Here is a 20950-nt window from a genome sequence, read left to right on the forward strand (position 1 = left end):
TGTCCTCCAAATCCTCTTTCATTTGAAGATTCTCATTTAGTTATTAGTAGAATTTACATCACTGATTAAGAAAATGAATAAAGGATCTCCTAATCCTATTAGCAAATTTTCTTTATCAAAGAAGTTTTCTTTTTCACCTGAAAATTGTTAATCCAAATGAATCTAGAAAGTTGCATCTGAATAATATAAGGAAAAAGATATATGGACATAGTGTTAATACATTTTTTTCTACACAATCTATATCTTTTAGAGCTTAGAAAATATACTGTTGTGGAGGAGCAAGGGTGTAGTAATGTGCAAGAAGAGGTCAAAATTCTCTTTTAAAAAGCCTTCATTTTTCACAGTAATATAAAGTAAGAAAACAAAGCAAAATCACACATTATCTCATACCCAAAATTTGAAAAGTGGGTAAAATTATTATGTTGCACAAATCAGATATTACTTTTATGGAAATGTACTATATCCTTCTTGATTTAAGAAAAAACAGAAAAGGAAGGAGTGTCAAGTTACTGTTAGACTTAAATGAGTAATTTCTTGTCTGCATTGAAAGTCTCTCAGTCATGTCTCTTTGTGACCCCATGGAATACTCCATGGAATTCTCCAGGCCAGAATACTGTAGTTGGTAGTCTTTCCCTCTCCAGGGGATCTTCCTAACCCAGGCATCGAACCCAGGTCTCCCACATTGGAGGCAGATTCTTTATCAGCTGAGCCATTAGGGAAGCCCAAGAATACTAGGGTGGGTCGCCTAGCCCTTCTTCAGGGCATCTTCCCGACCCAGGAATCAAATCAGGGTCTCCTGCATTGCAGGTAGATTTTTTACCAGCTGAGCTACCAGGGAAGACCTGGGTTTGATCCCTGGGTTGGGAAGATCCCCTGGAGAAGGGAAAGGCTACCCACTCCAGTATTCTGGCCTGGAGAAATCCATGGACTGTATACAGCTGGACTCGCAAAGAGTTGGACACACCAGAGCAACTTTCACTTTCACTTGTCTAAATAGACCTGTGAAGTGTAAGATTGGGCTTCTTTAGTGTGACATCATTTTATAGTAAGAGCCCCACCCCAACGCACACAGACAATATCTTATTCCTTTCAGCTGTAATGGCTGTGGTATAAGGTTTCATATACCATAATCTATTTCTATCTTGAGTTTACTTTTGACTCTCTAAATATTCAAACAGTTTTTAAGTGGGAGTGGCACCCCACTCCAGTACTCTTGCCTGGAAAATCCCATGGAAGGAGGAGCCTGGCGGGCTGCAGTCCAAGGGGTCGCTGGGACTTGGACGCAACTGAGCGACTTCACTTTCACTTTTCACTTTCATGCATTGGAGGAGGAAATGGCAACCCACTCCAGTGTTCTTGCCTGGAGAGTCCCAGGGATGGGGGAGCCTGGTGGGCTGCTGTCTCTGGGGTCGCACAGAGTCGGACACGACTGAAGCGACTTAGCAGCAGCAGCAGCAAATGTTATTACTTGTGTTTTCAGAATGATTCATGCTCACCTTTAGTTGGTCTTGGCATTCTCTTTCAGGTTTGCATTGACAAGCGATATCAAAGGGCAGCATTCTGGTATGTATAAAATACATTACTTTTGTGATTATACCAATGACATCTTATAGTGACTATTTATGAGTCTGTCTCTCCAATTGCCACCCTATAATTGTGGGAATTTCTTGAAAAGAAATTGTTTCTCTTTTAGCTTCATGTACTAGTAAATCTCACATGCTCACTGACATTTTGTTGAGTTTGAATATCTCTTGAGTGAATATTTTAAACTTTAGAAAGTTAAGTGGGGAATGCTGGGAATTACATATAATTTAGTTCTTAATTTTTCTGTGATTTTATGAAATCTTAACTAGTTAGTAGAAAAGCCTACCTATATGCTTTACCTATAAAACTTATTGTTATTGCTACTTTTATTTTGTCCTTCATTCCCCCAAATAAATCATATATTCTAGGAAACAGTAATAATTTGGATATTAGGCTTAAAATTTAGACCTTGGGTACACTAAGTGGTACCTTAGCCTCCTGAAAGAGTGTATATGCTCAGTTTATTCCCAGGTAAAAATTTATGAGGTGTAATAAAAATATGGTTGAGTGAATTTCCTGTTACATTGTAGTGGAAGTATCATGTGAAATTGATATTCAAAGACTTATCTTAGAAGGTTAGCATTTTATGAAGTGTTCCATTAGTAATGAAATGTTACTTTTGAAAGACATCAATAACTTTTTCATGTACTTCAGACTTGGAAGTTACCACAAGAAATTTAATGACATGCAAACTCTGTTAGAGTTTTAGTTTTATTTATTGATACTCCATCTATATGCATAAATGAGATGTAATCATGGACCAAAGTACATTTATCTATTGTTTCATGTCTAGGAATAGGGAAAAAACCCGGGCTTTAAATGAAAACCATTGGTTTTATCTTCTTTTCTTGCCTAAAGCCAACAATTGATTGACTGCTATAATATGAATTTAGAGGTAACTAAAATCCCAATATTGTAGAAACTACATTACTGTATAACCTATCAGTTCTTAGTGATGTGTATAAAAGCTAAAAAACTGTGTTTTCAGTTGCTCAGTGTATTGTGAAAAGTCTTATGAGGCCTTTTGTTTTTTTTCTTCTTGCAAATTTTCCATGGGCGTTGAGTTACATCTCAAGGGACATGTTGTGGTTTTGCAACTGACCTGCCATAGTGAGGCGTGCACACTGATGCTTTGTTGTCAGTGTTGCCTTATCCCCTTTTCCTTCAGTTTATATTTACCAAAGCAATCTTTAGTAACATTTGATAAAAAGAGAGGAAAGCTTTAAATTCTCTGTGTGGTACAATTTTTGTTGCTGCTACTTCTGGAATGTTCTGGCAGGAAAACTTTTAGGTCCTTAGTCTATAACCATAGCTGCTTGTGGTTCTTTCGTTCTGCCATTGCTCCTCAATGAAGAAAAGTTTTTGTTTTGTTTTGTTCTGTGTGTATGTGTGGTGTTCTATTAGTTTTGAACTCAGTTTTTTTTTTTTTTTAATTTTTCCTGTGCTCTTAGCTTCCTTGAGATGGCAGTGTAAGCTATTTACTCTGGAATAAGCTGCCTATTTTTAGATAGTAATCAGCTACAGATTTATTTGAAACTAACATACACTGCATTGTTTTCACTGTTTTAAAAAATTCATAATTTTATAAAAGCTAATTATATACTAAATATTATGATTGATGTTTTTCTCTGTTTTTACAGTGGATTATTCTAATAAAATAATAGTCATTTATGTACATTTTGGGGAGTATTAATTTTTACTTTGTGATTTTTTTCTCATTTATTTTTAGGTTACTGTTAAAAAACAATCTTCCAAGAGATGATAATAAGAAATAGATAGGTCAACTATTTATTTCTACTGAACTCTGATTCTTGGAGACGTGTGGAAAAAGAGGATTGTAGTCAGTGAACTACAATATTCATGATCGTTGGCATCAGTAGTAGATAGGAGAAAGACATTAAAATTTAAAAAGTCCAGAGAAGTAGAGATCAGTCTTTTATCTGTGCAAATGATGAACACAGCCACATTTAAAAAAAATACTTTCAACTGTTAAATCTGGGAATTTTAACTTTATGAAAGGAAAAAATCTTCAGAATCTTTGCACCAAGGAATACAAGCATAGTAATTTATTCCAGAATTGTAAAACAGGGTATTATGAGAACCCTAAGGGTAATATTTCTCCTTTCTCTGGGAACAGAAAGTTGGCAAATTGTTCATTATCTTTCCTCACAAAGAAATAATAATGATGACAGTAAGAGAAAAACACTATATACAAGACCCTGTGATAAGTGCTTCATGTATATTTTCTCTCTAATCCTTCTCAAAGTACATTACGTCATTACTGTTGCTATCAACTAGATTTGAAGAGATTGATGTCACTGGAAAATCAGAAACAGAACAGAACATATAGCCAAGTCAATGAGATTCCAGAGTCTAAGATGTTAACTCTGAAGAGATAGAGCTTTATATTGGAAGAGATAATAATGTTGATACTTCTTTTTCTCTTTCTATATTAGCATATATACTTTCCCCTTACTCCTTTTCCCTACAAATAATCTTTTCTATGAGTAGTATGATAACTGCAACTTTTGCCCTCATGTAAATGTTGGAAGCTGATACATCTGAGGTACACAGATGCCACAACATAAAATATGTGTATGTTTATTTTCCTTATAAAATGTTTAGTAATAAAGCTGGTTATATTATTGAGAAAATTGGGCACTTTAATAAAGTTTTAAAGGCATTCTTCATCAGCCAACAGTAATCTGAATTTATTTCACTGCAGCCTATTTTTAGTGTAGAGCTTCTCTCTTTATTATAAACATGTTGTTGCTTTTACAGATTGCTATTCAATGTTTGGAACCCATGTGAGAGCTTAAGAGCAGTCTCCTAAAAATGATTGATTTTTAGTTGTTCAATAAATACCAGTAACCAAAACAATTTTTATCCAAAAGTACTATAAAATTCTTAGGATGCCTAATTCATCGGATAACCCCATCTGCATTAGTTGAATAGACATATGTCTGTGACCATTTAGTGGAAAAGATGTCTATCTGGGGCCCATGGGAAAAGGTCAAGAATCAGACAGATATTTTGTGCCTTGATCCCTTGCTCCTTCATTTGTTCAGGTTTATAAAGATCCAGGAAGTACATGACAATCCTCTATAACATATCCTATTGATAGATATTTCATGATTCTTCACATGAATAGAAACATTTGAATATGTGGAATAAAGGCTGGTTTCAATGTTACCTATTTGACTGCAAGGCTTGTATTTCATCACCTTTAAGACTAAAAAAATATATTTGACACTTAAGAAAAAAATTCCCTGGATTTATTTGGCAAATGATAAAAAGAATTTGTTCATTTTTTAGATAATGTTGATAACCTTTTATTTGAAATAATATGTAGACAGATAGTATTCTATTTTTACTTCAGAAGTTACTGTCATTTACCAAGGCCATGTATTGCTAAAATAAACACTAACAAACTCTTTATCATATGTATTAAATTCTATAGCAGTCTTCTGCTCTGCCCATTAGATGCTGCCAAAATTATGGTCCTAGCAAAGAATGCAAATTGGATCATTAACATTGGAAACAAAAATGAAGAAATTGATTGGAATGAATTATGTTAGATTTAATGAAAGCTTGGCAAAAATTGATTCTACTCACTAATATAAATGCCCTAGCTAAATGAGCAAGCTACTTTTTGTTCTTAAAACAATTGGAAATACATAAGGAACAAAAAATATGGAACAAGATTGAATTCAAGCAAAATGAAAAGAAAGAACATATAATGGTGAAATAAGATTAGTAAGAACATGTACAGGCATGGTTAACACAATGTCTTTGTGATTTTCTTAGTACTATGGGACATAGGTTCTCTATTTTTTAATATTTTAAACAGTGTATGTTTATTAGCTACTTGTAACAAATATCTTGAGTCCCTTTTGCTGTATAAATTTTCACATGCATTGTTCCACTTGATATTACAAGTAGTTGATATTTTTAGTTCCCATTTATATATATATTATCAAATAGAGACTCACAAAGGATATCCCAAAACTGATACTTTAATAACTAACTCTAGCCAATGCTGCTAAGTTGCTTCAGTCGTATCTGAATCTGTGTGACCCCATAGATGGCAGCCCACCAGGCTCCCCCGTTCCTGGGATTCTCCAGGCAAGAACACTAGAGTGGGTTGCCATTTCCTTCTCCAATGCATGAAAGTGAAAAGTGAAAGTGAAGTCGCTCAGTCGTGTGTGACTCTTCATGACCCCTTGGCCTACAGCCTACCAGGCTCCTCTGCCCATGGGATTTTCCAGGCAAAACTACTGGAGTGGGGTGCCATTGCCTTCTCCGACTTTAGCCAATAAGAGATGATTAATTTATTTCACATGTGATTGATGAGAATTTTTTTTTTATTTTTAAACTTTACAAAATTGTATTAGTTTTGCCAAATATCAAAATGAATCTGCCACAGGTGTACATGTGTTCCCCATCCTGATGATGAGAATATTGATGATGCTTTATTATGAATCTCTTTATCTTTTAGACTGTGTGCTCTAGTTTTAAGATATTTTGTTTTAAAAAGTAAAATTTAGCAAAAATACAGAGTCTAAGCTTATTGACCTGTCCCTTTAATTCTTGACAACTACTTTGACTTTTTTGCATTGTTATAAGCCTAGATATCACACTAAGCTGTTCATTTTCTTGGACAAACACAGAGCTTTAAGATATACTTTATATTTCATTTATACCTATACACCAACTCTGCCATTAAAACCTTAAAATGTGGGAAAAATCAATTGGTATTCCTTGGATTTCAAGTTCTAAGTGATTATATTTTAAAGGGTTTTTCTTCACTTGTTGTCAGGATATTACTGCCAAGTCATAGGAATTGAGCTTGGACTCTGTCCTATTTAGCTGGTAATTGATGATATGTGTGCACTGGTTTTTCCCTGACCTTTACATATTTCTCTACTTGAGTTGCTGTACAACTTAGGTCCATGAAAAAGGCTATCACTCAACAATGTATATGGGGATTGAATACTAGTTCTGCCCATTAATTAGCATTTAAATATCACAAACTGGGGGGATTAATTAACTGTATGAAAAATATGCATTTGGTAAGGTATCTAACCTACTTTAAAGAAAATTTGAAATTATAAAATATTCAACATAATTAAGATTAGTACATTGTACTAAAATATGCACTAAGATAGCAAGGAGACATAAGAAGGCTTTCTTAAATCAACAATGTAAAGAAATAGAGGAAAACAGTAGAATGGGAAAGACAGATCTCTTCAAGAAATTTGGAGATATAAAGGGACATCACCATATAGTCAACACTGAAATCAGATTAATTATATTTTTGCAGCCAAAGATGGAGAAACTCTATACAGTCAGCAAAAATAAAACTTAGAGCTGACTATGGCTCAGATCATCAGCTCTTTATTGCAAAACTCAGGCTTAAATTGAAGAAAGTAGGGAAGAATACTAGACCATTCAGGGATGACCTAAATCAAACACCTTATAATTATATAGTAGAGGTGACAAATAGATTCAAGGGATTAGATCTGATAGACAGAGTGCTTGAAGAGCTATGGATGGAGGTTCATAGCATTGTATAGGAGGCAGTGACCAAAATCATCCCCAAGTAAAAGAAATGCAGGAAAGCAAGAGCGGTTATTTGAGGAGGGCTTAGAAATAGCTGAGAAAAGAAAAGTGAAAGGCAAAGGGGAAAGGAAAGATATACCCAAAGAATTCCAGAGAATAAAAAGGAGAGAGAAGAAAGCCTTAAGTGAACAATGCAAAGAAACAGAGGGAAAAATAGAATGGGAAAGACTACCGATCTCTTCAAGGAAATTGGAGATATCAAGGGAACATTTCATGCAAAGATAGAAATGGCAGGGACCTAATTGAAGCAGAAAAGATAAACAAGAGGTGGCAAGAATACACAGAAGAACTATGCAAGGGTCTTAATGACCTGGATAGCTATGATGGTGTGGTCTCTTCCCTAGACCATGGTCTCTTCTCATCATGCAGTGTGAAGTCAGGTGGGCCTTAGGAAGCATTACTACAGTCAAAGCTAGTGGAAGTGACTGAATTCCAGCTGTGGTATTTAAAAACCTAAAAGATGATGCTCTTATAGTGGTGCACTCAATATGTCAGCTAATTTGGAAAACGGGGCAGTGGCCACAGGACAGCAAAAGGTCAGTTTCATTCTGATCCCAAAGAAAGGCAATGCCAAAGAATGTTCCAACTACCAAATGATTGTGTTAATTTTACATGATAGCCAGGTTATGCTCAAAATCCTTCAAACTAGGCTTCAGCAGTACATGAACTGAGAACTTCCAGGTGTACATGCTGGGTTTAGAAAAGGCAGAGGAGCCAGAAATCAAATTGCTAATATTTGTTGGATCATGGAGAAAGCAAGGGAATTCCAGAAAAACATTTCCTTCTTCATTGACAACACTAAAGTCTTTGGCTATGTGGATCACAACAAACTATGGTAAATTATTGAAGAGTTTTAGACTACCTTATTGGAGTACTAGACTACCTTACCTGTCTCTCACCATTTTTTAAATGAAATGGCTCATATTTTGTAGGAATGATCAACTGACTATAGAATTTTAGTGAAATGAATGTCAGTAATTAAAAAGATGCCAAAATATATTTAGAAGTAAAGTAACATATAGTTTAAAACAAGACTTTGGAAGAGGTAAAGAATTTTTACCATGAACATTTTCAGCAGCAGCATTGTTATTAATTGGCATTGTTTTAGACCACCACAGATGCTGTTTCTATTAATTTGTAAAATACATGCAATTAAAGTCGTTGCTATAAAATTGGCTACTACCCAGAAATATCATCAGGCTTAAGTATACTTTTAATACAATTTTGAAATCACTATATAGAGTATTTGGAAATGTGCATTGGAGATTTGCCAATGAATCACTAAGAAATTGTAGAAGTAATATGCTTTATTAAATACTTTATTTTGATTTCTGGAATCTGTTGTGTGTTCATTTATTTTGCAGATGGTTTTATTTTGTAGTGGTTTAAATACAAAGAACTAGATGTTCAATTATACCAAGTAAGAAGCAATATATTTATAGGAAACATATGGATTGTTCATAGAATTAAATTTATTTCTAAATATTTCTACCTATTTCTATTTACTTTCAATATGTTTATAGAAATTTTAAGATTCTAAACATTAAATATATCATCATGGTTATAGAATATCTAATATGTGTTGATGATACTTGGGCTATATTTGGGAGATAATCACTGATTCCTGTCAGTCAGTACTTTGACTATCAAAAGGTTGTGTTTTTATAAAAAGGAATATAGACATTGATTTTGGAGTCAGCGAACATAAATAGGTCTGAAATTATCAAAGCTCATTGCTTTTGGTGATGCATCTTGCATATATATTATTTGGAAATGGTGGAAGCGAATCAAAATGAAGAACTATATTTCCACTTTCACTAAATTGTCCTAATTAAGCTTAGAGATAAAGGAATACATTAAAGTAAAAGCAGGGCAGTTCTAGTTATTAATGCCTTATGAATTAAAAAAATTATGAAGTAAAAAAAAAAACAAGACAAGTAAGGACTACTCTATAGTGACACATATTTTGAATCTCAGATATTTCTCATATCTGATAGTTTTCACAGTTACTCTTATTTCTATTATTTTTAAGCATTTATGTTTTTTGTCTTTTTAAAAAGTTTTTTCTTAATGAGAACCATAAAAATCCTTGTTGAATTTGTTACAATACTGCTTCTAGTTATTAGTTTTTTTAATGTATTTAATGATTTTTTGGCCCTGGGACATGAGGAATCCCAGCTCGCTGACCAGGGACTGAACCCCCAGCCGCTGCATTGGAAGGTGAAGTCTCAACCATGGGACCACCAGGGGAGTCTCAAAATTTGTCTTTCTAAAAAAATCTCTGTAGCAAATATGCAATATGAAAAAACATTCAGTTTAGAAAATATAGTGAAATATATACTCATACACACTTTATAATACTCATTGATTTATTCTTTTATACTTTCAAGGTTGCAGTCATAGCAATAGCAAATGTTCAGATAGGTGTTGGAGATTCTGAAAATTATTCTGATTTTTAAAAAATTCTAAACATTGCTTTCATGAAGATTAAAATTTGAAATGGTTGATATCATTTTAATAGACTTCATATTTGTAATCCTATTATACTCCTGAAAATAAATACAGTGTTTTAGCATTTTCTTCTTTTTGATGTGTAGTTCTCCATTTTAAAATGTCAATATTTGAAGAATTATCTGTTCCTGGAAAGTCCAACTTTTCTACAACCTTTGTCTTTGGTTCAAAATTTCCTCAATTTTGTAATCCATTAGGAAGACCTGATGATAACAAAATTGAGGTACTTTTGAAATAATGACAAAGGTCAATTGAAAAAATATATTAATGACATGTGTTACGTGTGTAATTTATAACGATGATTATATATATTTTCCTTGTCCTAATTTCTCCTATAAAGCCTTTCTTTTAAAACAGTAGATTTTTAAAACCAGTAATATCTTGTACAGTATTTTTAGATACTAATTAGGTGCTTGCTATTGAAAAAAATTTGAATGATTGGCTTTATATGTTTTTGCTAAAATACTAAATGCTAAAGTTTGTATTGTTGTAGTTAATATAACCATCAGAAGTCTTGACTGTGGTCTAGACTCCCATTCAAGTGGTATTCTGGTGTGGCTTTTATGATTATTTCTTACACTCTATGGAGTAGAATAAAGAATTAGTACTAGGAATTTTAGACATAATAGTATAGTATTTTTTCAATACCACTACACTTGCACAGATATATCTATAGCATATATATACTCCTCTCTCTATATGTGTGTCTACATATATAGAAAGTTTTTTCTTTAATATACAATCCCTTAAAAATATTATTCTTTATGTTTAAACACCAAGATTTTTGTTTTGTATGAAATGGAAAACAGAAACAAATCTCAGTGTTATTAGGCATTATTACCGTGCTTTCAGATATGTACCCTTATATAATATTAAAAACTCATAAGTAATCCCTTTGTGAACAAAGGCAAGTTTTGAATACTTAAATTATTTAAATTTGATAAATTGGTTTCTATTATGAAAACAATATTTTAATTCAGTGATTGGTTGGTTCAAGCTAATTCTGCTATACAGAGATAGATAACTGTCATGAATATGACATTGACAGGAGTCTTAATAACACACTATAAATCAGGATAGTCTGAATTTTGTAATCTTATTGTCCTATGCAATTATGTTATTGATGAAAACAGTACCTTCAAATATGACCACCAAAAAAATAGCAAGATGATTTCTTTTGCTTTCATTTGGAAAAATTATAGAACTATCTTAGTCTCTTGGATCTGGTTCACAGTATTTCTTGCTCAAATACTCATATAGATGGAAGAGAAAAGAAAACATCTCTGGTAACAGCAAGGATAATTGGCCAGATGGACTTTCATATCCACACCTGAGTCACCACAAAGTATGCTTAGAACAATCAGAATGCAGGACTGATGCCATTTGTACAATATGAAGTAATAATTACAGGTGAGGGATTCTTGGGGTGATTTATTTTACTCTGAGTAACAGCTGCTAGAACTTTAATTCAACATCATGTCTATTATCTAGAAATACCTTTGAAAATAAAAGTAAATGAACCATTTTGACAAAGGGGGAAAAATCTGAAAGGAAATATCAGGCATCCATTATCCTTGTCTTTTTGTTCTAAACATACTAAAAGGAATGCAGATAATGGAGTTCTTATTTAATTGCTAAGTCATATCTGACTCTTTTTCAATCCTAAGTATTGTAGCCCACCAGGCTCCTCTGTCTATGGGATTTCCCAGGCAAGAATACTGGGGTGGGTGGCCATTTCCTTCACCAGGGAATCTTCTTGACCTAAAGCTCAAACCTATGTCTCCTGCTTGGCTGGTAGATTCTTTACCCCTGAGCCACCTGGGAAGCCCACAGATAATGAAATGCTGCTGCTGCTGCTGCTAAGTCGCTTCAGTCGTGTCCGACTCTGTGCGACCCCATAGATGGCAGCCCACCAGGCTCCCCCATCCCTGGGATTCTCCAGGCAAGAACACTGGAGTGGGTTGCCATTTCCTTCTCCAATGCATGAAAGGCAAAAGTGAAAGTGAAGTGGCTCAGTCGTATCCGACTCTTAGCGACCCCATGGACTGCAACCCATCAGGCTCCTCTGTCCATGGGATTTCCCAGGCAAGAGTACTGGACTGGGGTGCCATTGCCTTCTCCATAATGAAATACCAGAATCCAGATCATGGTATCTCCTGTTTAACAACAACAACAACAACAACAACAAAACAAAAAAGACTTCTGGCTTGCAGAAAAAACAAAAACAAAACAATACTCTTCAACATTAGTAGATATTTATCAATTTGGTTTTGCTTGCCCAGTTTTTACTTTTCTCTTTTTGTTAGTATGTTGGTAACAGGGTCATTGAGGAAGGCTTTCTAATCTCTCCTTGCTATTCTTTGGAACTCTGCATTGAAATGGGTATATCTTTCCTTTTCTCCTTTGCCTTTAGCTTCTCTTCTTTTCACAGCTATTTGTAAGGCCTCCTCAGACAACCATTTTGCATTTTGCTTTTCTTTTTCTTGGGGATGGTCTTGATCCCTGCCTCCTGTACAATGTCACGAACCTCCATCCGTAGTTCATCAGGCACTCTGTTTATCAGATCTAATCCCTTAAATTTGTTTCTCACTTCCATTGTATAATTGTAAAAGATTTTATTTACATCATATCTGAATGGTCTAGTGGTTTTCCCTACTTTCTTCAATTTCAGTCTTAATTTGGCAATAAGGAGTTCATGATCTGAACCACAGTCAGCTGCCAGTCTTGTTTTTGCTTTTACTGTATAGAGCTTCTCCATCTTTGGCTGCAAAGAATATAATCAATTTGATTTCAGCATTGACCATGATGTCCATGTGTAGAGTCTTCTCTTGTGTTTTTGGAAGAGGGTGTTTGCTATGACCAGTGTGTTCTCTTGGCAGAACTCTATTAGCCTTTGACCTGCTTTGTTTTGTAATCCAAGGCCAAATTTGCCTGTTACTCCAGGTATCTCTTGACTTCCTGCTTTTGCATTCCAGTCCCCTATCATGAAAAGGACATCTTTTTAGGGTGTTATTTCTAGAAGGTCTTGTAGGTCTTTGTAGAACCATTCAGCTTCAGCTTCTTCAGCATTATTGGTCGGGGCATAGACTTGGATTACTGTGATATTGAATGGTTGGCCTTGGAAACAAACAGATCATTCTGTTGTTTTTGAGATTGCATCCAAGTATTGCATTTTGGACTCTCTTGTTGACTATGATGGCTACTCCATTTCTTCTAAAGGATTCTTGCCCACAGTAGTAGATATAATGGTCATCTGAGTTAAATTCACCCATTCCAGTCCATTTTAGTTCACTGATTCTTAAAATGTCGACATTCACTCTTGCCATCACCTGTTTGACCACTTCCAATTTGCCTTGATTCATGGACCAAACATTCCAGGCTCCTATGCAATATTGCTCTTTACAGCATTGGACTTTACTTCCATCACCAGTCATATCCAAAACTGGATGTTGGTTTTGCTTTGGCTGTGTCTCTTCAGTCTTTCTGGAGTTATTTCTCCACTGATCTCCAGTAGAATGTTGGGCACCTACTGACCTGGGGAGTTCATCTTTCAGTGTCCTGTCTTTTTGCCTTTTCATACTGTTCATGGGGTTTTCAAGGAAAGAATACTGAAGTAGTTTGCCATTCCCCTCTCCATTGGACCATGTTTTGTCAGAACTCTACATCATGACCCGTTTTGGGTGGCTCTACAGGGCATGGCTCATAGTTTCACTGGGTTAGACAAGGCTGTGGTCCATGTGATCAGATTGGTTAGTTTTCTGTGGTTGTGGTTTTCAGACTGTCTGCCCTCTAATGAAGAAGGATAAGAGGCTTATGGAAGCTTCCTGATGGGAGAGACTGACTGAGGGGGAAACTGGGTCTTGTTCTGATGGGCGGGGCCATGCTCAGTAAATTTTTAATCCAATTTTTTATTGATGGATGGGCTGTGTTCCCTCCCTGTTATTTACCTGGGGCCAAACTATGGTGGAGGTAATGGTATGATCACTGACCTAGACCCAGACAGCCTGGAATGGGAAGTCAAGTGGGCCTTAGGAAGCATCACTATGAACAAGGCTAGTGGATATGATGGAATTCCAGTTCAGCTATTTCAAATCTTAAAAGATGATGCTGTGAAAGTGGTGCACTCAATATGCCAGCAAATTTGGAAAACTCAGCAGTGGCCACAGGACTGGAAAAGGTCAGTTTTCATTCCAATCTAAAGACAGGCAATGCCAAAGAATGCTCAAACTACCGCATAGTCGCACTCATCTCACACAGTAGCAAAGTAATGCTCAAAATTCTCCAAGCCAGGCTTCAACCGTAGGTGAGTTATGAACTTCCAGATGTTCCAGCTAGATTTAGAAAAGGTAGAGGAGCCAGAGATCAAATTGCCAACATCCACTGGATCATCGAAATTCAAGAGAGTTCTAGAACAACATCTACTTCTGCTTTCCTGTCTATGCCAAAGCCTTTGACTGTGTGGATTACAACAAACTGTGGAAAATTCTTCAAGAGATGAGAGTACCAGACCACCTGACCTGCCTCTTGAAAGATCTTTATGCAGGTCAGGAAGCAACAGTTAGAACTGAACATGGAACAACAGACTGGATCCAGATTGGGAAAGGAGTACGTTAAGGCTGTATATTGTCACCCTGCTTTTTTTTAACTTATATGCAGAGTACATCATGAGAAATGTTGGACTGGATGAAGTACAAGCTTGAATCAAGATTGCTGGGAGAAATACTAGTAACCTCAGATATGCAGATGACACCACCCTTATGGCAGTAAGCCAAGAAGAACTAAAGAGCTTCTTGATGAAAGTGGAAGAGGAGAGTGGAAAACTTGGCTTAAAACTCAACTTTTGGGATCATGGATTCTGGTCCCATCACTTCATGGCATATAGATGCGGAAATGATTGCAACAGTGGTAGAATTTATTTTGAGGGGCTCCAAAATCACTGCAGATGTTGACTGCAGCCATGAAATTAAAAGATACTTGCTCCTTGAAGAAAAGTTACAACCAACCCAGACAGCATATTCAAAAGCTGAGACATTACTTTGCCATCAAAGGTCCATCTAGTGGAAGCTATTCTTTTTCCAGTAGTCATGTATGGGTGTGAGAGTTGTACTGTAAAGAAAGCTGAATACCAAAGAATTCATGCTTTTGAACTGTGGTATTGGAGAAGACTCTTGAGAGTCCTTTGGACTGCACAGAGATCTATCCAGTCCATCCTAAAGGAAATCAGTCCTGAATATTCATTGGAAGGACTGATGTTGAAGCTGAAACTCCAATACTTTTGCCACCTGATGTGAAAAAGGGACTCATTTGAAAAGACTTCGATTCTGTGAAAGATTGACGGTGGGAGGAGAAGGGAACGACAAAGGATGAGATGGTTGGATTTAATCACTGACTCACTGGCCATGAGTTCGAGTAAGCTCTGGGAGTTGGTGATGGACAGGAAGGCCTGACATGCTGCATTCCATGGGGTTGCAAAGAGTCAGACACGACTGCTTGAGTGAACTGACTGAACTGGTAACCAGGTGATTCCTAGTGACTACCTCCTGGAAAGCAGTCAACTCTATGATCACTCTGCACTGTGTGCAGAAGGGGCCTGTGAGATAAAGTCAACTGGTCAGCTGCACTGTTGTAGGACTTTGACTCTTCAGCTGGTGACATGAGGAAGTGGGGATTCGTCCTCTGTCATGGTGGTGGATGCAGTGAATTCTGAGTGGATGCCACTTGCTCTGAGACTGCCACTTGGATTTCTCCTTCCTGCCTGGACACCGGCCTGTTACTCAGCTGTTCTTCAGCTTCCTGGCAATTCTGTGTCCTGAGCTACGTGTCTCTAATATACTTCTAAAATTATTTTTTTTATAAAATTAGCTAGATTTCATTCCTGGTTTTTGCAGCCAGTTACACCAAGTAATGAAGTTTTAGCCATGTTACTTAATTGACATGAAGTTTAGTTTTCTTTTATTACTTCCATGGGACAATATATGTTAACACCTGATTATGTAAAGAATTTCTAAAACAATTGAGAAATTATGTGTTTTATTTTCCATCTGCTCATCTACATGTATATATCACTTTTGAGTATAATTTCTTTTTATAAATTGTGGTAAAAACACATAATGTGAAATTTACCCTGTTCTCAAGTTTCCAAGCATATAATATGCTACATTATTGTTAAATATATATATATGCATTGTTATACAGTAGATCTCTTGGAGAAGGTAATGGCAACCCACTCCACTACTCTTGCCTGGAAAATTCCATGGACAGAGGAGCCTGGTATGCTGCAGTCCATGGGGTTGCTAAGAGTTGGACACAACTGAGTGACTTCACTTTCACTTTTCACCTTCATGCATTGGAAAAAGAAATGGCAACCCACTCCAGTGTTCTTGCCTGGAGAATCCCATGGACGGGGGAGCCTGGTGGGCTGCCGTCTATTGGGTCGCACAGGGTCGGACATGAATGAAGTGACTTAGCAGCAGCAGCAGCAGCATACAGTAGATCTCTAGAGTGTTTTTATTTTGCATGACTAAAAGTCTAAACCCATTGCACAGCAAATCCCCATTCCTCATTCCAACCTTACCCCCAGCCCCTGGTTCTGATATCTAGTTTCTGCTTCTATGAGTGTGAGTACTATAGATACTTCTGGAAGGGGAATCATTGGTACTTATTACTTAGCGACTAATTTATTCCGTATAGGATAATCCTCAGGGCTCATCTATGTTGTAGCATATGGCAGTCTTTTCCTCTTTACCTAAGGCTGAATAGTAGTCCATTATATGCATGTGCCACATTTTCTTTACAGTTCATCTGTTGATGGACCTTTGGGTTCTTTCTCCCTCTAAGCTATTGTGAATAATGCTATAATCAATTTGGGAGTAACATATCTCTTCAAGATAGTTTTTAATTCTGTTGGATACATACACAGAAGTGGGATTGCTGGGTCATAGGTGGTTCTATATTTGATGATTTGAGGAACCTCCATGATGTTTTCAATAGCAGCTACACCATTTACATTTCAATCAATAGTGCACCAGGGGTCTAATTTCTCTGCACCCTAACATTTGTTGTTTTGGTTTTTGGCTTTATATAATGGCTATTCTAGCAACTGTGAGGTGCTTTCAGTTTACATGTCCCTATATATTATGATGTTGATTGTCTTTTCTAATACCTGTTGACCATCTATATGTCTTTGGGGAAATGTCTATTTAAGTAATTTCATTCATTTTTAATAAGTTTATTTTTGTTATTGGGCTGTTTGAATTACTTATATATTTTGAATATTAACCCCTTACAGTTAGGGTTTGCAAATATATTCTCCCATTCTGTTGGTTGCTTTTTTACTTTGTTGGTCTTTTTACTACTCAGAAACTTTTTAGTTTGATGTAATTTCACTTGTCTATTTTTGCTCTAGGGCTTCCCAGGTGGTACAGTGGTAAAGAATCCACTTCCCAGTGCAGCAGGTGCAAGAGATGTGGGTTTGATCCCTGAGTTGGGAAGATCCTCTGAAATAGGAAATGGCAATCCACTCCAGTATTCTTGCCTGAAAGATTCCATGGACAGAGAAGCCTGGCTAGCTACAATTCATGGGGTCACACAGAGTTGGACATGAATGAACACACACACATTTTTACTTTTGTTGCCTGTCTTTTGGTTTAGGAAATTATTATCAAGACCAGTGTTATAAACCATTTTTCCCGTATTTTCTTCATGGAGTTTTATAATTTCAAGCTTTATGTTTAAGTCTTTGAGTTGATCTTTGTTTTTAGTACAAGATGAGGTTCCTATTTCATTCTTCAGCATGTGATATCCATTTTCCCAAAGCAATTGTGAAAGAGACTGTCCTTTTTTCATTAAATAGTCTTAGCCTATTGTCTAAGATCATTTCACTGTATCAGTTCAGTTCAGTCTCTCAGTCATGTCCGACTCTGTGACCCCATGGACTGCAACATGCCAGGCCTCCCTGTCCATCACCAATTCCCAGAGCTTACTCAAACTCATGTCCATTGAGTTGGTGATGCCATCCAACCATCTCGTCCTCTGTTGTCCCCTTCTTCTCCCGCCTTCAATATTTCCCAGCAGCAGGGTCTTTTCCAATGAGTCAGTTCTTCACATCAGGTGGTCAAAGTATTGGAGTTTCAGCTTCAGCATCAGTCCTTCCAATGAATATTCCAGACTGATTTTCTTTAGGACGGACTGGTTGAACCCAGCCACTCTATTTCACTACATATGTGGGTGTATTTCTCTCTATTCTTTTCTCTTGGTCTGTGTTTGTCTTTATGCCAGTATCACACCAGTTTCATTACTGTAGCTTTATAATATGTTTTTTTTTTTTATAATATGTTTTGAATTTAGAAAATATGAGGCCCTCACCTTTGTTCTTTTTCCAGATCATTTTTTGCTATTCAGAGCCCTTGTGGTTCCATATGAATGTTAGAATTGTTTTTGCTATTTCTGCAAAATTTGCCATCAAGATTTTGATAAGGGTTTCATTGAATTTGTTGCTTTTTTTGGGTTCAAACCATGAACATCAAGTGTCTTTTCATTATTTGTGTTTTTATTTGTGTGTATTTCTTTTTTGTGCCTAAGTGCTCTGGCTAAGATTTCTGGTACTCTGTTGGATAGAATTGGTGGAAATGGGTATCTTAGCCTTATCTTTCATCTCAGAGGTAAAGGTTTCAGTTTTTTACTATTGAGTATAATATTATCTGTGGGCTTTACATATGTTGCCTATTATTACATTGAGGTAATGGCTTTCTGGTCCTAGTTTGTTGAGTGTTTTTATCATAAAGGGAATATTGAATTCTGTTCGGTGGCTTTTTCTGCATTTATTGACATGATCATGTGATTTTTAGTCCTTTAATCCTTTATACTGTTAAAGTTGTATATCACTTTATTGGTATTCTTTGTTAAACAATCCTTGCATACCTCTAATAAATTACACTTTATCATGATGTGTGATCTCACTTGGTCTTGATGGGCTGTTGAATTCCATTTGCTAGTATTTTGTTGAAGATTTTTGTGTGTATACATATGAGGGATATTGGCCTGTAGTTTTATTCTGTTCTAGTGTTTGTCTAGCTTTAATGTCAGAGTAACACTGACCTCATAAAATGAGTTTGGGAACATTTCTTCTTTTTAATTTTTGAAATAGTTTGAAAAGGATTAACATTTATTATTCTTTAAACCCAACTCCACTACTTTGGCCACCTGATGCGAAGAGCTGATTCATTTGAAAAGACGCTGATGCTGGGAAAGATTGAGGGCAGGAGGAGAAGGGGATGACAGAATATGAGATGGTTGGATGGCATCACTGACTCAATGTACATGAGTTTGGGTAAACTCTGGGAGTTGGTGATGAACAGGGAGGCCTGGTGTGCTGGGGTTCATGGGGTTGCAAAGAGTCAGACACAACTGAGAGACTGAACTGAATTGAAGGCCTAGTCACTCAGTCATGTCCGACTTTTTGCCACTCCATGGACTGTAGCCTGCCAGACTCCTCTGTCCATAGAATACTCCAGGCAAGAATACTGGAGTGGGTTGCCATTTCCTTTTCCAGTTCTCCTTTAAATGTGTGGTAAAATTCACCAGTGAAGCCATCTTATCCTGAGCTTTTCTTTGTTGGAAAGTTTTGATTACCAACTCAATCTCTTTACTGGTTATGCTGCTGCTAAGTCGCTTCAGTCGTGTCCGACTCTGTATGACCCCATAGACGGCTGCCCACCAGGCCCTGCCATCCTTGGGATTCTCCAGGCAAGAACACTGGAGTGGGTTGCCGTTTCCTCCTCCAATGCATGAAAGTGAAAAGTGAAAGTGAAGTCACTCAGTCGTGTCCGACTCGTAGCGATCCCATGGACTGCAGCCCACCAGGCTCCTCCGTCCATGGGATTTTCCAGGCAAGAGTACTGGAGTGGGGTGCCACTGCCTTCTCCCTTACTGGTTATATGTCTGTTCAATTTTCTCTTTATTCATAATTCAGTCTTGGTAGGTAATATGTTTCCAATAATGAATCCAAAGGTGGGGTTTCCTGTTCTGCTCTCTTGCTGAGTAGATCTCATTTCCAAATGCAACAGTGGTAGGGAAAATATCTCATACAGCACTGAATGTAAACATGAAAGTTATAATATTTGGAAATTTTAGTAGTTATTTATTGCTGCACAGTAAATCACTTCCAAACCTGGTGGCTTATAAAAGTTTTTATTATTTCATAGATTCTGTAGGTTAGAAATATAAGCATGGCTTCATTCGGTCCTTTAGCTCTGATTTTCTCACAAAACAATCATCAAGGTTTTGGCTAGGTCTACAGTATTCTCAAGGCTCATCTGGAGTAGGATCTGTTTTTAAATACACCCATGTGATTGTAGGATGAATTCAGTTCTTTGTGGGCTGTTAGACTCAGGATCTAAGTTCTTCTCAGGCTGTTGGCTGCAGGCTTTCTTCAGTTCTCTTTCTCATGACCTTCCCCATTAGGTAGCTCACACAGTAGTAAATGACTTTATCAATGTGAGCAAAAGATAGAGCAAGAAAATGTGTACACAAAACAAACCATAGTAATATTTAGCGGCTGAATCCCAGAAATGATGTGCCATCATTTTTACCATATTCTGTTTGTTCGAAGCAAGTTACCAAACCAAGTCCATTGTGGGGAGGGGATCATACAAGAGTGTGAGTAACAGGAGATGGAGGTCATGGTGGCCCTGTTCAAGCTTCTAAGTATAGAACTTGTCTAGTTATTTTGGATTACATAATCAATCTAAAAGAGAATTGTATGAGACATCAGTTGTGCTATCACAAAATTTATGTGAACCTAGGTAAATTGCTTGTATACCCTAAGGCAAAATGGAGATAATGATTCCTACCTCATAAGGGTGTCTAATGTATGTCAGTAAGCTTTTAAAGTATAAAAAACTCTATGTAAATGACCAATGGGTATCATTAATGTGCTATGGGCTCATGTGGATTTCATGATTGAATAGAGCGTCTGAATGACTATTTCATTCATGGCATTTGAGATTTAAATGTGTGTGAAATGTAGAAGAGAAGTAAAAATATTTAACTAGAACATTTTTACAATTGGAGAAAATAGACTGTTTAGTCAGTAGCTGTATAGGAAAATATGAGAAGTGTGTAAATGTGCAAATAGTTTTGTTTAACTAGATTGCATACAATCTAGTTTATTGAGTAAAGGTCAGTAATGGGAGGCATGGTCAAAATGATAGTTTGGGCCCTGAATATCTGGCTA

At 36.5% G+C, this 20950-nt stretch overlaps 1 long non-coding RNA gene across 7 annotated transcripts in view; it reads left to right on the forward strand.

Annotated features, from left to right (window-relative positions):
* Window positions 1-20950, forward strand: part of LOC129649879 (uncharacterized) — a 430734-nt gene that overhangs the window by 74291 nt on the left and 335493 nt on the right. For 6 of the 7 annotated variants that reach the window (XR_008713364.1, XR_008713362.1, XR_008713363.1 and 3 more), the window contains one exon: window positions 1526-1563. The exons of the other annotated variant lie outside the window; for it this stretch is intronic. This is a non-coding gene — a long non-coding RNA (uncharacterized LOC129649879). The remainder of the gene's footprint in view (window positions 1-1525; window positions 1564-20950) is intronic. 7 annotated transcript variants of the gene reach the window in all.

This window comes from Bubalus kerabau, chromosome 4 (assembly GCF_029407905.1).
Source record: "Bubalus kerabau isolate K-KA32 ecotype Philippines breed swamp buffalo chromosome 4, PCC_UOA_SB_1v2, whole genome shotgun sequence".
Taxonomy (NCBI): Eukaryota; Metazoa; Chordata; class Mammalia; order Artiodactyla; family Bovidae; genus Bubalus; species Bubalus kerabau.